Here is a 15,960-nt window from a genome sequence, read left to right as displayed (position 1 = left end):
TTAAATATAAAATATTCGTTTCAAAGCGATCGTTGACGATTCCATATCTCTTTAGTCTTCCGTTGATGCGGTCATCTTAGAGAGACATTGTGAAAAACTATATTTACTTATTTTCTCAGAAACATCGGTCATCTTAGGATGGTAATCGACAAGAGGATTTATTGTACCTATATTTTCTTTTTGTAAAATTCTGCGTTTACATTTTCTAGATCTAAATTTAAATTTGATCTTTCTCAAAAAAATAGTGTGAAAATGAATGCATTTCCGTTAATAATCTATTCCGTTAATAACTCTATCTGGCTTTAGGGGTCCAGAGGTAAAGTCGTTGAACGCTGGTAGCTAGACCCAGCACAAAAACACGCTGCTTGAGAATTTTGTGGTTTTTCTAATGTGTAATGTGCGTACGAAACTTTTCCTGAGAAAGTCCTCCCCAAACGCTTCCCTCCCCTTAGGAAAAGAGCCCTAACGTGCTCTTCCAATAATCCAATAAATATAAATACGGTACTGAAATATTACGTAGTTCATCCTGACTTGTGTCATCACAACTAACGAATCGCAACATGCAAAGGATACTTATATAAAAGGATTACTTTGAAGAAGCTGAAGGAAAAAGAACAAAAGAAGTCTTAATTTTATTCAAAGAACATAATATTAGAAATTTCAGACATGCATAAAACTTTTAAATACATTTAATCTAAAATAAATGCTCCTTTTCCCTTTTTTAATTTTTTAAAAATATATTGTTCATGAAGAACTGCCAATACAACTTTATGAAATGACTTAATTAAATAATAACGTTTAATAGTTAAGTAAATAAATTTAAAATTCTCTTAAAATAAAAATTAAATACTGCGTAGTACTCCCATACGTATCATTAATTTTCTACTTCCTTTCAACTTTTCAATGCAAGAGTTCATTCTTGGATTTTTAGCAAAAAATTATTAATGAAAGGAAATATATGAAATATAGAGGTAAAAATATTCCTCATTCTTACTCGCACCTATAATTCATTACTCGAATACGCACCAGCACCTTTTAAATGTAGAAAAGATATATCTGCAGAATAATCGTCATGCGATTATTTTATTTACTCTCTTTTATAGGAATATATTTTCCACGACGATATTTTTAAACTGCGAAGTTTTGGAACCTCTTTCTGTTCTTCGTCGATGTTTTGTACCACGACTGTTTTCTTCGATGATGTTTTAGACTTACGATATGTTTTCCTGCCTTCTTTTCTCCCACATGTTTTCTACAACGAAGTTTCCCTCTTACGTTGTTTTCTCCGCTACGTTTTCGTCCGCGATGTCTTCGTCGGACCTCCTAGAATTCACTCGCAAGCAAGCGAAATAATCGTTCCATTTAGACTCTTGTCCTTCGACAAAATAATACCTGGCCCATTATGGATTAATGCAAATGTACAGAGACGTATAAGATTATGGGGTTCATTTAAAAATGACTTTTCAGTCCACTTTCATATTAGTTTGATTACCATTAAAAACGAACATGAGAAAGGTGTCTAAAAATTTGCGTCTTATACTTAGGAATTTTTGAATAAGATTACAATCAATTTTTTTTTTCTTATGGTTGGCACTTGCCTATGTCGGCATCGTCCTGCCCTAAGGGCAGATCGGTAGTCTCTTTATCATGGAGGCGCCTAGTAGGCGGGACATCATTGCCTCCTATGAAGGGACAGACAATTTTACATCCATGCCTTCTCCGGGATTCGAACCTGAGCCCTACGGTATGGCACTCAGGTTTCCCTAACCACCATAACGCTAAAAAAAGGCTTGCAGCTACAGATTTGATTTTATTCATGATTTATCATTATAGTCGTTAGAATATTTTATTCTCACAATTAAATACTGTTTTTTTTTTTTTTTTTTTTTTAGCTTGTACAACGATGACTCAAATTTTAGTGTTTTTCCAGCATCAAAGCGGTTGCGCATATTGATTACAGACATGTTGTTTAAAAAAATAAAATTTACGAAAAAAAATGCAGATCAATTTTTTAACAGTGGGAATCAATTTTTCGTAAATATTTCAGTAATGTCAGTTAATTCAGACTTGTAGAGATTAATATTAAAATATTAAAACTGAGACTCGGTCTTTCAGAAAGCCTCACAAGTACTTTCTCTCTTTCCATAACAATGTATGTTATTGTCGTTATGATTGATCAATACCAGTATTGATCACCGATAATTTTTAAGAAAATCTGTGATAACTCTTTACCGACGTTTAAACAAAGGAATGAAGCTTATACAGGGTGAGCTGTCAAGTACTTCAGAAACTGTGTTCTTAAACGTTTAAAAATATTTCATATCTTTTAATGAAATACATCTGACACTGAAGCATGTCTCCATTCGATGATGCCACCGATGCTTGAAATTTTATTCACAGTTTCAGCATGTTTATAATAAAAATTGTAACCAATGTGCTACTCACTAGTTTTCTGATATACTCCTGCGCTTTATGTACTTTAAAATTACAAACGGCTACAACTGTGTCTCTGTTCACCTTGTTTATTTAATCAAACTACTTTGTCTTTAACTGACAGAGTGTTGGCTTTATAGTAATATATACTTCTCACACTTCTGCTGCTTTGTTTTGTGTTTAAAATGTTTCTTCAGTTTTATTTGGACCGTAAACGCTTCAAGAAAGTAATTCAGAAATCTGATTTAGAATGTGCGTGTTGATGATTGACTGATTCAGATGCTTGATTATTTTCTGATTAGATCTCATTTGCGTCTGCAAGAAGTGCCAATAATTAGGTAATAAATCTATGCAGACTTTTCGTCAGAACTCGTTGGTATGCAAGTAAATAAAATGCTTACACAAATGAATAAAATACTCCTCATATTACCATTTCGACGTTTCATATACAGATAATTTGACTAAAACCTGAATTTATATTTTCTCTCTCATTGTAATGTTTTTTATACTTTTATAAACGTTCTTCCAAATAAATGTTTCCACAAAATTATTACAATAGGTTCTCAAGCATTACCCTCTTAACCTTCTAAAACCGGGCCGAAATTCTCATATTATAGCTTTCAGACCAGCGCAATCCGAAACAGTTTTGCCCCCTCTTTGACATTTTCCTAATGAGAAAAGTCGTCAGTTCCCCTCCATGGATGAAGTAAAATTTACATGTTTGTCGGACGCCTACGTCCCATAGTAGAGGAGTTGCTAGATTTGCAATTTTTTCGATGATTATTTTGCTTTCATATTTAAGTGAAAGCAAAATTCTAAATAAGTAGTGCATAAATAAATGTGCAGTACTGGATGCATATCCAGTGCACACTTTATTTAGAACAAAATGTATGCAATGTTTATATTTCATTCACTATTTCTAATCAATCTCGTAAATAATTTGTGAATTTTTTAACTTTGTTTTCACTCTTTATTTATATTCGCGTATTTTCGTATTAGAAATTAGCAAGCGAGAACAAAATTTAACAAAATATAGTAAATACAGACTAGATCTGTAAGTCTGCAGGCCGGAATGCGATTTTTAATAACATATTTTCATTAATAAAATAATGGTAATGACTAATTTAATGAAATAATAATAATAATATTTATTACCATTAGATGATTAGAATGAGATTCAATACAAATAGATTTTGAGATGAACTTACAGCAATAATAAAGCTTTACATAACAATAACAGAGTTTTAAATCTGCTTTTTTCGATAATTTTGTTATTATAATATAAAAATCAAAATCCGAGATACATTGGTTGCGTTTAATAATTAATTTTAACAAATATTACATTGGACTATCAGGCAAAGAAGGTATATCTTTAACGAGAATTTTTCTTTGTAAAATTGGCTTTTGTTTATGTTAGCCGAGAAAAAAATTCGTGACTTATACATGCAATCATCAAAAGAATTTTGAGAACAGTTTTAAATGTTCATGAAACATTAATTATACGTCAATTTCTTTCCATAGGTAGAAATTTCGTCTAAAACTATCGTTATATCCAAAAGTTGAAGTCTATTTCATTTTCAACGAATATTCTATTTGCACATAATATATTTTCTAATTTATTTTAGAAAGAGTAATCTTTCACGTTTTTAAAGAATAAGGAAATATTGGGTGTTAATACCATGTAGTAAATTTGTTTTTTATATTTCTTCCAGTAATGAAAACGATTACCCTGCAATATTTTCAAAGCAAAATTAAGAAAACCGTTTACGCCAAATTTTGCATAAAGTATCTTCTCGTGTATATTTTTATTTAAAGTGTGGAATTTTCTCTTTGAAAATATCAAAAATAATGAAGAGCAAAATTAATTCATGAGAAATAACTTTGAAATGCAATAATTCCATTGTAATATGACATAGTGGATAAAAGTGCAATACAGTTTATTTATTCACAAATAATCCCCCTCATATGCGTAATTTATGTACTGTCGATTGAGAAATATAGGTTAGTAAATTAAACCGGTTAATTCAATACTTTTCCTTTATCAATATTTTTACCTGCTCTTCAGTAAAGCCGTAAAGGTCGCTGAACACTTATAGCTCGCTTGGATTTGAATCCCGGATAAATAGTTGGAGTCATGGTTTTTGTGTAACGTAAATGCAAGCCAGCTTCTCTTAGAAAGTCCTCCGCGAAGACATAACTCCCCTTATACAGGTAATCGTTGGGTGCTATGATGTAATTCAGTAAGCGAACAAATTAATCCAATCAATACGGAAGAATGGGTTGATTACATGTGGAGTTTTCCACCAGGAATGTAAATGCGAGCAATTTTCTCTTAAAAAGGTTTACACGAAAGCATCCATTCCCTTAAGCAGATAGCGTTCGCGTGCTTTTCCGTAATCCAATCCTAATTTTCATACATTTAGTAGTAAGTTGACATACACCTTATTAAAGACAAAATAACAACTTTTTTAAGATATTTTTTTATCAACTTGTCTGAATTCTCTCTATCTCTTGAAGAGTATAAGAATTTCAGCAAATAAAACTGGCCAAAATTTTATAACATTTAACTGATGTTTTGATTCAGTTTAGAAGTAACGTGAGCTTTACTGATATTTAAATATTTTTTGGCAGATCTCATCCTAAAAGAGGGTGAAAAAAGATAAATTGATTTTATTTAATTTACAATCAATGAAAATCATTGAAAGCAATCACTGAATGAATGAAAATCAGAAAAACTATTATGCATACAATTGTCTCTTATTTATCTCCTGATAAATCAGACAAAATTGCCTGCATAATAGAAGCACTTTGAAAGAGTTGACAGTTCTTAAGGGTTTTATGCACTCCACAAAACAATGTCAAAATAAAATCTTATTATTCATAAGTATGAAAAGGAAGTAAACGAGTAAACGATAAAAACGGTTTTACCTATTTTCTAGAAGGGCATTAAATCTAAAATATTAATCTATTCTTATTTGTTATGATTAAAGAACATTAAATATGGTAAGCTTAAAGAGCGTGCAAAATCGCTGACGTTTTAATCATAGCAAAAGTGAGTACTAAAAAAAATAGCATTAAAATTATGAGACAGATTGAGAAAGAGATGTCCTCTATTTAATTTTCAAGTATATTGGCGCGAGACGAAACCTGCGGTTTTTGCCAAAATGTAGCTAAACTGATAAGAAGAGGGAAATAATGCGTAGCCAGCGGCTACTCTGAGCAGCGACAATGGACCACCCAAAGATCTACAGATAGGCGATTCTCTAAAATGGGGAGGGCATGGATGGTACGACAGTTGTACCAATGCCGGCGTCTGAGAAAGTCATTCTCCTTGTACAACTGCTGTACCAGCCGGCTTCGAGAGGTTGATCGCATTTACGTTTACTCGGCTGGAGAACTCAGTAAAGGACTTCTTACCACTATGCCCACAGTTGGATAATCTACGGTTTCTGGCAAGTACTATCTTAGCTGGTAAAAGGCAGCAGACCAACAATAAAGTGCTATTCACATTCAATGTTCCCATGTTTAGCTATTGTCTATTTTGCCTTTCTGCTCACTTTTCGAATATTTGATTTTGAGTGAAAGGATCGTTAAGATAGTAGATTTATAATCATTCATCCTTTGGTATTTAATTAGGAAAATTCTCATCGGAAGACTCAGTGTGAAAGTAATTCAGCTAACAGGGAAGTACTGCTATATGCGGTAGAATTACATTTGCATAAAGGTATAAAACCGGCCCTTTAAAAGAGCTTCAACGTTTTCATATGAACGTGTATTTCTGTTGAAATTCAACTAGTTGCATAAGCACAAATCTTCATAATTTATTTTGAGATGGTGGAAAAACAGTGCTGATGTGCTATCAAGCTAAAAAAAAAAAAAAAGAAAAGGGGAGGACTGTGCTATATCTCCCGTTCTACTGGGCCGATTGACAAAATTCAAACTGCGTTTTTCATGTCTCGAAAGCGCGACTTAGGAATATATTAGATTTACACATAGCACTATTCTAACATAGGCATCTAACATAGGCATGTGTTGAAATCTTACTCCAGCTTTGGATTAGCGTGAAACGTGATTGTTTACAAGCTCTTTTGCGATTTCTAAATTTCTTTTGACTTTTTTGAAGGTGTTTTTATTATAACATTGCAGTTTTTGTTTAGTATTTTTATCACCTGATAATTATGGAAAATTGTGAGGAAGATGTAAAAAATAAAAGATCTTTTATTCATCGACCAAAGAAAAGAAAGTTCCAGGGAAATCAGCATAATGATACAATGAATAAGAAGTGTGGTGTCAGTTCTTCGTTTAAAAAATTAAATAGTGACACTGTTTTGCCACCAAGAGATAAAGATAACTTTAGAGCCTAATTTTAGTGGTTGTAGACTATTTGATTTGGATATCCTATTTCAATGTATTGAAAATAATTTATGTTGTAAAATTTGTAATGTTCATTTAAGTGAACTATTTCATCATGGTTTAAGCTCAAAATTTGAGTTACTATGCTCAAAGTGTTCATGTAAAAGAACTTTCAGAAACTCTAATATGATGGGTGTCCGAAAAAATATATCAGAGCTAAACAGAAGATTTACGTATGCAATGCGAACTCTTGGTCAAGGGAAAGCTGCTATGCAGAAATTCTGCTGCGTTATGGATCTCCCTCCTGTGATTGCACATCGTTCTTTCAAATTCGTCGTTAAATGTGACTGTAAGTGGAGACGGTACATGGAAGACTCGAGGACATACGTCTTTGGTTGGAGTCTGTTCCGTAATAGGGTCAGAAAGCAACACAGTAATCGATACAGAAATATTGTCTTTATATTACAAAGGTTGCGAGTCATTTCTAGGAAATGGCGTAAGTGAACAAAAGGCCTGTTTGGAGAATCATGCTGGTTCTTCAGGAAAAATGGAAATGAAAGGAAAGATAAACAATTTTTCATGTTCCACGGAAAAAAGAGGTGTAAAGTATACTTCTTATATTGGTGACGGTATCAGGTTCAATGTTCTGTCTTACTTTCTTCGGGAACATGCAAGGACCTGACTCGGAACAGAGAGCTTACTAAAGCTATGTTCAATAACTGTGGGAAGTAGACAGGATACACAAGAAGGGTATACAAAACCCTTTGTTTTTCTCTCTTTACAATAATTTCCGTACTTCGGAGTACAAAGACCCACTACTTGTGGTCTAAACGTAACAATATAAAAATATTTAACTAAACTCTAACTTAACTTTGGAATAATAAACGTGGAAGATTGGCCTTATATTAACAGGAAGCCGTATGTAGTACAGAAAACTGTTAACACTACAATACGTTTAAAAATTATCACGAGGATTAAACCTCTGGCCTGAAAGGCAACCAGCAACTGAGTAAAACTTCTAAGGTAAGCGGCCTGCTTCGACTAACTCCATCCTCTCTCTCGCTTGGCAAAAAGCCACAACTTAAGTACTTGGCGTTCGACAGACAAATTTTGCATAAATAAGTTAACGCTTTTAATTCTGGCCGGAAGTAGAAAATAAGAAGTGATAGTAAAGATTTAAAATAAAATAAACGTTAGTAAAACTTAAGATCCTTACATAGGTGATGCAAAACCATTTGCAGGTATCACTGACGCCAAACCATATGGTTCATTAAATATAGAAAAAATTGAGCGTGTTGGACATATTCAAAAACGAATGGGAATATGGCTACGCAAATTAAAACTTGAAAGAAAAAAAGTAAAATTAAATGACGGTAAAATCTGCCTGGGAAAGGGAGACGAACAGATAAGTTAATAAATGAAATAACTTCGTATTATGGTAATGCGATTAGAGAATATAATGAGTCTGTTAGTGATATCAGAAAAGCCATTTGGGCAATTTACTACCACAAAATATCGAGTGATGAAAAGCCGATTCATGACGTTTGTCCTACAAATGAAACCACATGGTGCAAATACAATAAATCTAAGCAAAATAAAGCTGATTATAAGCATATAAATTCTGAACCAGTCGCTGTAATGGAGGCAATAAAGCCAGTTTTTATAGATTTGTCACAACCTTCGTAATTGAGACGTTGCCTTGGCGGCAAAACACAAAATAATAATGAATCATTTAATTCCTTAATTTGGAAATTTTGTCCAAAGACATGTCGTGCTGGTAACAGGATAGTTCAAATTGCTGGAAATGAAGCAGTAATTGCTTTTAACGAAAGGTCTGTTGGTAGACATTCTGTAATGAATGAGCTACAGCTTTTTAGAATTAAGTTTTCTATTGAAGGATTTTTACAACTTGATAACAAGAGAATAGATAACGCAGAAAAGAAAGGCTTGTCAGAAACAAAACAACAGCGTAACCTTGAAAGGCAGCAAAAAATGTAAGAAGTGCAGGCCTCCATAAAAATGATGGGGATGTTTATTGTGCTGGTGCGTTTTAATTTGTAAATAAAATTTTAGCAGTTTAGCATACAATTTGAAGTAAGTCGTAAAAGATTTTTTCACACATGTTAAATAATATGTATATTATACAATATAATACATATCATATGCTTAAATGCTTGAGTTTATTTAACTAAAGTGGTTATGTAAAAATAAATTTTTGTGCAAATATGCCACATGTATTTTAATATACGGCTATCATTCTGTCATGGTAATGTATATAGCAAGGTAAATTTAACGTGTTTCATACTAACAAAAGCTTCTGCAATTTATTAGGATTTATACTTTCTAAATATATTTTGAAAATAAATATACTATGCACTTTATTATTAGAAAGTTATATACTTAAGTATTGGCATTAAAACTCAAATTTCTTAAAATATGGTTTTTTACAGTTGTATACATAGCATTTAAAGTATGCTAAAGTTACATTGTGGAAGAACTATTAAATGTTTTATATGTTTGATATACAGTAATATATTACAGAGAACTTTAAGACATTTGGCTATAAGTAAATTCTTATTTGTAAGGAAGTTTTAGTTTTATCATTCTTAGTCGATATGTTATACTTCAATGAATGTAGCAGTTTAGCATACAATTTCAAATAAGTCGTAAAGGTTTTTTCCCACCTATGTTTAAATAATATTGCATAATATGATACATATCATATGCTTAAATGCTTGAAAGCACTTAAGTGATGTAGTTATGTAAAAATAAATTATTTGTTCAAATAAGCTACACGTATTTTAATACACGGCTATCATTCTGTCATGGTATTTTATATAGTATGGTAATTTTAATGTGTTTCCTATTGACAAAAGCTTATGCAATTTATTAGGATTTATACTTTTTAAATATATCATTTTGAAAATAAATATACTATGCACTTTATTATTAGAAAGTTGTATACTGAAATATTTGCTTCAAAACTCGATTTTCTTAAAATGCATTTTTCCCAGTTGTATACATAGCATTTAGAGTATGCTAACGTTAACCTGTGGAAGAACTATTAAATGATTTATATGTTTGATATACAATAATACATTACAGAGAACTTTACCTGAAACATTTGCCTATAAGTAAGTTCCAATTTGTAAGAAAAATTTTAGTTGTATCATTGATAGCGTAGAAGTTTCAAATCATTTTTAGTTGATATGTTATACTTTGATGATGGCAGCTTATTTTACATTAATTATGCTTATACCAACTATTGGAAATTGTATAATATTAAAATATCTCTCAGAAAATAAGCATTTTATATATTTTATAACAAGAGAAGTATTTAAAAAAATATTTACATTAAAACTTGATTATCTCAAAACATAAATTTTCACTGTTGCGCGCATGATATTATAAAAACGGTTCTTGGTACACACTTTAAATTTAATGGACTTCTTTATATGAGTATTATCATCTAACTGAACCAAAATTATATTGAATATTTTAATAGTCAAAAATTTTACGTATGGAAATATTAAAAAATTTTATTAAAATGCATTGTATAAATTTAGTTCTAAATAAAATGAGAATTTAACATGAAATTCTTAAGGTTTTTGGTTCACAGTAGTCTTTAGATGCTATACAAGCTGTATATTAACTATGAAGTTAAAATATATAACAGAATGTTTTAAATTGTGCACGCAAAGTGGGAGTATTACGTGAACATATAAAAAATTACCTCACAAAGAAGATTAAATTATAAAAACATTTGTGGCAACACAAACTATTTGCTTACTAATTCAGCTGTGCTATGTAGTCAGCTGTAAAAAACTGGAAGTAATAGCTTTAAAAATAAATATGTTATCCCAATTCTTACAACAGGATCATATTCAGAGATTTTGAGGGTTTTAAGGTGTACGAGACCCCTTAACGTAGTTCAATGGAGAACGTGATGCAACCACTTCGCATTCCCCAATGACTTTAGCTTTGGCACTTACGTTTCAACCTTCACCGGAATGACGGCCTAGATAATTAACGAAAGAACATATTATTAGTACTCATTTCGTGCTCTTAACGTTCTTAGCATATTTCATAATGCCTTACCGGAAATTTCTGTTTTCAGCTATAATCTGGTCTGGTTTCTAGACATCTTAATGCACCCTCCACTGGGACATTGGTGAATAATGATTTTACATCAAAAGAAACCATGAGTAAATTACGAGGAGAAATGTTTTTAACCTTTTTTACAAACTCTATTGAATTTTTTATGGTGTAAATGTTATTGTCTAATAGAGTGGAAAATCTAGAAACTAAATATTTAGCTAATGGATACGAGGCAGTACCTAAGTTTGATACAATAGGGCGGAAAGGAATACCACTTTTATGAGTTTTGGGAAGAACATATAATCTGGCACAATTCGCAACAGATGGGATAAGCGAATGTTTTAAGTTGCTTGAAATGATTTGCGAAGATTTGATCGCAGTTTTTATTTTGGATAAGTCCGAAGGTGAAGGATCTTTAGGGATCGGATTAGCTTAATTTAGCTAAGCTTAATTTTGTTGAATATATGCTTTTTTTTTCTTTTCAATATTCTTTAACACGAAAAAATATTTCAGTCCCCTCAGTTTTGTGTTAAATGATTTTCACTGTATATCTCTTGCACATAAATCCCTTTCTTACATAAAATATAACTGTAAGTATAGAATAACTAAATAAATTGTAAAGGAAGTTTAATTAGCAACTATGAAATCTTAAAAAAGTACATAGTATGAAATTTATAATGGCAAACATTAAAAATAGATGAAAGTAAATAAAATTTAAATTATAGAATATACTTTATAAAATTAATAATAAGTGGTTAAAATATATTTTTTAATTACTTAAAACATAGAAGTTATTTGGCAGAGATTGTTGGATATGAAATTACTACTTCAAATTTTCAGATTACTATTGTTCATATTTAAAGTCTCAACTTGCAGTCTTAATCCACATAACAACCATTGTAAAAATCACCCGTTATCATATTCCAAAGATCAGCAGCATACATTTTTTTCAAAATCGTGCATAATATTAAATATTGGCTTTTGATAGTCAAGTTGATACAAATAAGATGAACTGTTTTTATGATTTTAGACTAAGTTTATTCTTACATTCACTTATTACAATATTTCATTTTTTATATGCTCGGCTATCCAAAATTTCAAGAGCTTTCCGGATATTTTTTTTGTCGAGTTTTTACTATACATACATTTCAGCATTTACATCGTCAAAATTACACAGACACATACCTGAAGTGAATTTACTTTTACAGCTAAACACAGGAACTGGAAAACAAAAAGTACTTATTCGGAGATTGTATTTCTTTTTCGTTCATGAAAATCAAAGTTCATTACACAAACATGCATTCACACTGCACAAGCATGTATGGAAATTCTTAATACATTTAGTAAATAAATCAGAAAATATTTTAATGTATAACAAATGAATAGTAAGTAACTAAGCTTTTAGTTAGTAGTTAGCTTTTAGAAGTAGTTAAGCTTTTATAAAACAGAGCATAATAACACAGTTACAAAGATATTTAATGTTATAAAGTTAGGTAATTTAGTAAATTTCAGTTGTTCATCAAAGCAATGAATTATGAAGTTCCTTGTGTATCTTTATAAATGAACTTTATTGCTGTTTTAAGCAATTAAACAACTGTTCAAGTTATTTTAATAATTTTGAAATATATACACTAAAAGAAACAATAAAATGTATTAATCTATTTGTCAAACTTGATTTTGGCACGAAAGTCTGCAGAATGCTTCGTAGTTTTTAAGCACATAGAGGCACTGCAATTCTTATTCCTTGATCTGAAGTTTTCTGCAATTTTTTTTTTATTTATTTAAATTGCTGTATTGGCACACATATAATTTTTGTATAGTGGCTTCAGATGTGGATAAGTTTTTCAAACACTTTCGTTTATTTTACTGGCGTCGCTGAATTTTGCGATGAAATGCAGCACATTTATTGCCGAGTATCACCTTCCAGACTTTTCATACTGTTAATGTATACATCAGCAGTGAATTATTCTCCTCTTTCCTCAAATACACTACGGCGTTAAACAATAACCATTCACTAAAGATTTTGCGTAAATTTCCACTCATAATAATTTAAATTGCGAAAATCTCACAATTAGCACCTAAACACACTATTCAGGAGCACAATTCTTTCGAAAGCGCACCGTAGTAGTCAAAAGTGGGGTAGGCGTCTTGCCAAACTAGTCGATATTTCCGTGACGTCAAAAATTTGACAAGTGGGGTAGGGTTTGGAAATACGCGTCTCCTTCCCTATGAGTATTAAGATATAGGTACTTTCGCCTCAGACGAAAGAAAAAAAAAATTCTGGGACTTGTATATATTATTTTCCATTTTTACTGTACGATACTGTGTCAAATCTACGATAATGTGTAAAAGATATGCCAAAATTATTAGTTGCTATTATAGCTTATCCAACGAAAACTTCATCTGTGGCCGATATATGGCGTTGTAGTGGCCCAGTTATTGCATGAGAAATAATTATTTTTTATTTCATATATTTGTTCATGTGTTTAATTATTTTATAAAATTAACTTTAATATTTTGTTAATATTCATATTTATATTTAAATTTCTTTATGCTGAATGGCAACTAGTTCTAGTTCTGATTCATGATTGCTAGGTTTTGGTTTCAAAACGTTGCTCGTAGCGTCGCATTTCGATAGCTGGAAAATAAAATGCAATAACTTAGCTATTTGTTTATAATTCATGCTGTTACTAGTCATAAATTAATTTTAAACATTAGTAGCCAAGGCTACAGCGTCACCCCTGATCAACTTCTTCACTACTGAAGACTTTGCACTTTTATTACAAATGCATACGACTTTTCCAGTTTATGGAATTTAACGAACTTTTACAGGTCCTTAGGTGATTGATAAACATGCAGTGGTAAAGGCCCTCGGGTCGAACACTACTTAACGAATAATGATCTCTGATCTCCCCGTTGAATCACTATTATAAATGTTCGTTTTACTTTTCAAACTGTTGCCACCAAATGTTAGAGTCTTGCATTATATTTGAAGAAATTAAATAATGAAAAATTAGAGTAGCTCCTAAACACTATACTATCTGGGGGGCAAGATCTTTTTATTATAAATTAATTTTAATAGAAAAGTTATTTTAACATATGTGCGTTTAAGAAAAAAGAGCAGCGAAAATTTCCCAAAAACGCAAGCACATGAATTTTGGCAGCATAGTTTTGTCGAAAATTGCGCGATTTGGCAACGTTGAAACGTAAAGCTGATTCGCTGGTTGTGTTTGCGCCAATGAACAAATGTGTTATTTACCGTGTGCTTTTCTTTTTAAAAGTTCCGAGACTTCAATGGATATTGATGCGGGTGATGAAGAAGAACGCTTCAAAAGGCTTGCTGTGTATGTATTCACTTATATATATATTTTTTCAAATACACAAAATATTGGTAAAAGTTTACAATTGGGTGCCCCTTGTTTTTTGGCGATTCTTTTTTTGATGCCAACATCGGCACCAGGAAGGTACAATTTCTTGATGGTCGCTACACAAAACAAAAATAAGAAGTCAAAGAATTGTACAGACTCTGTGTCCATGAACACATTGATCTGTTTTCACTTAAAAAAAAATCCTAGAATTGCACAAACTAGGCATTGCGCACTGCCTTAAATTTGCCCATGTACACATCAATCTATTTTCATTTAAATAAAATCAGGAAGCTAAAACAGAGTTAAAACTATCATGGTAACCAGAAGTAAGGTTTCATCGCCAAAATTTAAAAAAGTTGTCGTGAAGCGAAGGGGCACTCAGTTCTACACTAGAGCGAAAATATTTATATTCGTGATCTGTTTGTATGTAGGAATTCAATATACAATTAAAGTAAAATGTTTGATATCCAAATGTAATCGAATATGTGTAGTTTCCTAAAAAAGTGCCAGAATATTTAAATGTGCGAAACTAAAAGTATAAAATGTTAGTTTCCTTGAATTATGCGTTTTCTTAGTCTTCATTTTACAATAAATCCAGATGTTAAGTATAAGTTCAAAAATAGGCTGACTATATTTTCGTCATGTCACATGTTATATTAAGTTGACCATTATTCTTCAGAACCGTATGTTTAGCTTAAAATGCTCGTTAAAAATGGGACAAAATGCCATAACGCACAAAATACCTTAGATGGAGCTCACACTGTAAATAAACTAGAAACTCTTAAATTTGTTATTAGTTTGCAAGTAGAAAAAGGGAATTTTTTAGTAAAATTTTTGGTGAATCTTCGGATTATGGTAACTTGGCGAAACTTTGGCGACCATCCCTGCTACAGCAACCTGGTAGTTTTTTTTTTTTTTTGGATGCCATTTTGTTTTCACGAAGTAAAGCCATGTTTTATTTTATTTTTTTTTTTTACTCAAAATTTTTTCCAACAATCTGCTAGCCGAATTACGCTTATGCTAGAACTTTTATGGAACAAAAGTGCTTAATCATGATGAAGATTAGGTGCGAAATTGGGAGGAAGTGTAGAATCGCCCACTGCTTGCTGCGTTTTTAAGAATTGCATATACACGATATCTATGTACACATCAACCTATTATAACTTAAAAAAAATCCCAGAATTGCACAAAAATGGCATTGTGCACACTTTGGTATTGCGCACACAAAAATGACTTTATCCATGTACACATTGACCTATTTTCACTTAAAAAATAAAAATTAAAAAAAAAAAAAAAAAAAAAATTACAAAAATCCAATTCTTCTTACTCTTGTAAAAAGCACCAAACAAATAAATGGGCGATTCTGCACTTTAGCAGCGAAATTGTTTCTAAGTGCTTATTAGCTAAAATCCTGTTTGGAATTTTCCGGAAAATGTCACATGACATGTCTCATGATCTCTCATTTCTCTGAGACAAAATAATCTGTGATTCGAACTGTGTACTTCTCAGATTATTGCTAAAATCCTAGCTAGTAACCTTTATCACCTTACCAAAATGTCACCAAACTACCTGTTACCATGTTCCAAAGATTAACCAAATTTTTGAAATGATCTTTCTGAAAATTTCTAAAATCATGTATTTAACAGCTTTTGACACTATAACATATTTTCTGAAGCAGGGCAGAATTTGAAAGGTGAAACCTCTTGGA

Source organism: Stegodyphus dumicola, chromosome 8, assembly GCF_044657685.1.
Source record: "Stegodyphus dumicola isolate Sdum_Otavi_A_Nest chromosome 8, ASM4465768v1".
Classification (NCBI taxonomy): domain Eukaryota; kingdom Metazoa; phylum Arthropoda; class Arachnida; order Araneae; family Eresidae; genus Stegodyphus; species Stegodyphus dumicola.
Note: the sequence above shows the minus strand (reverse complement) of the source record.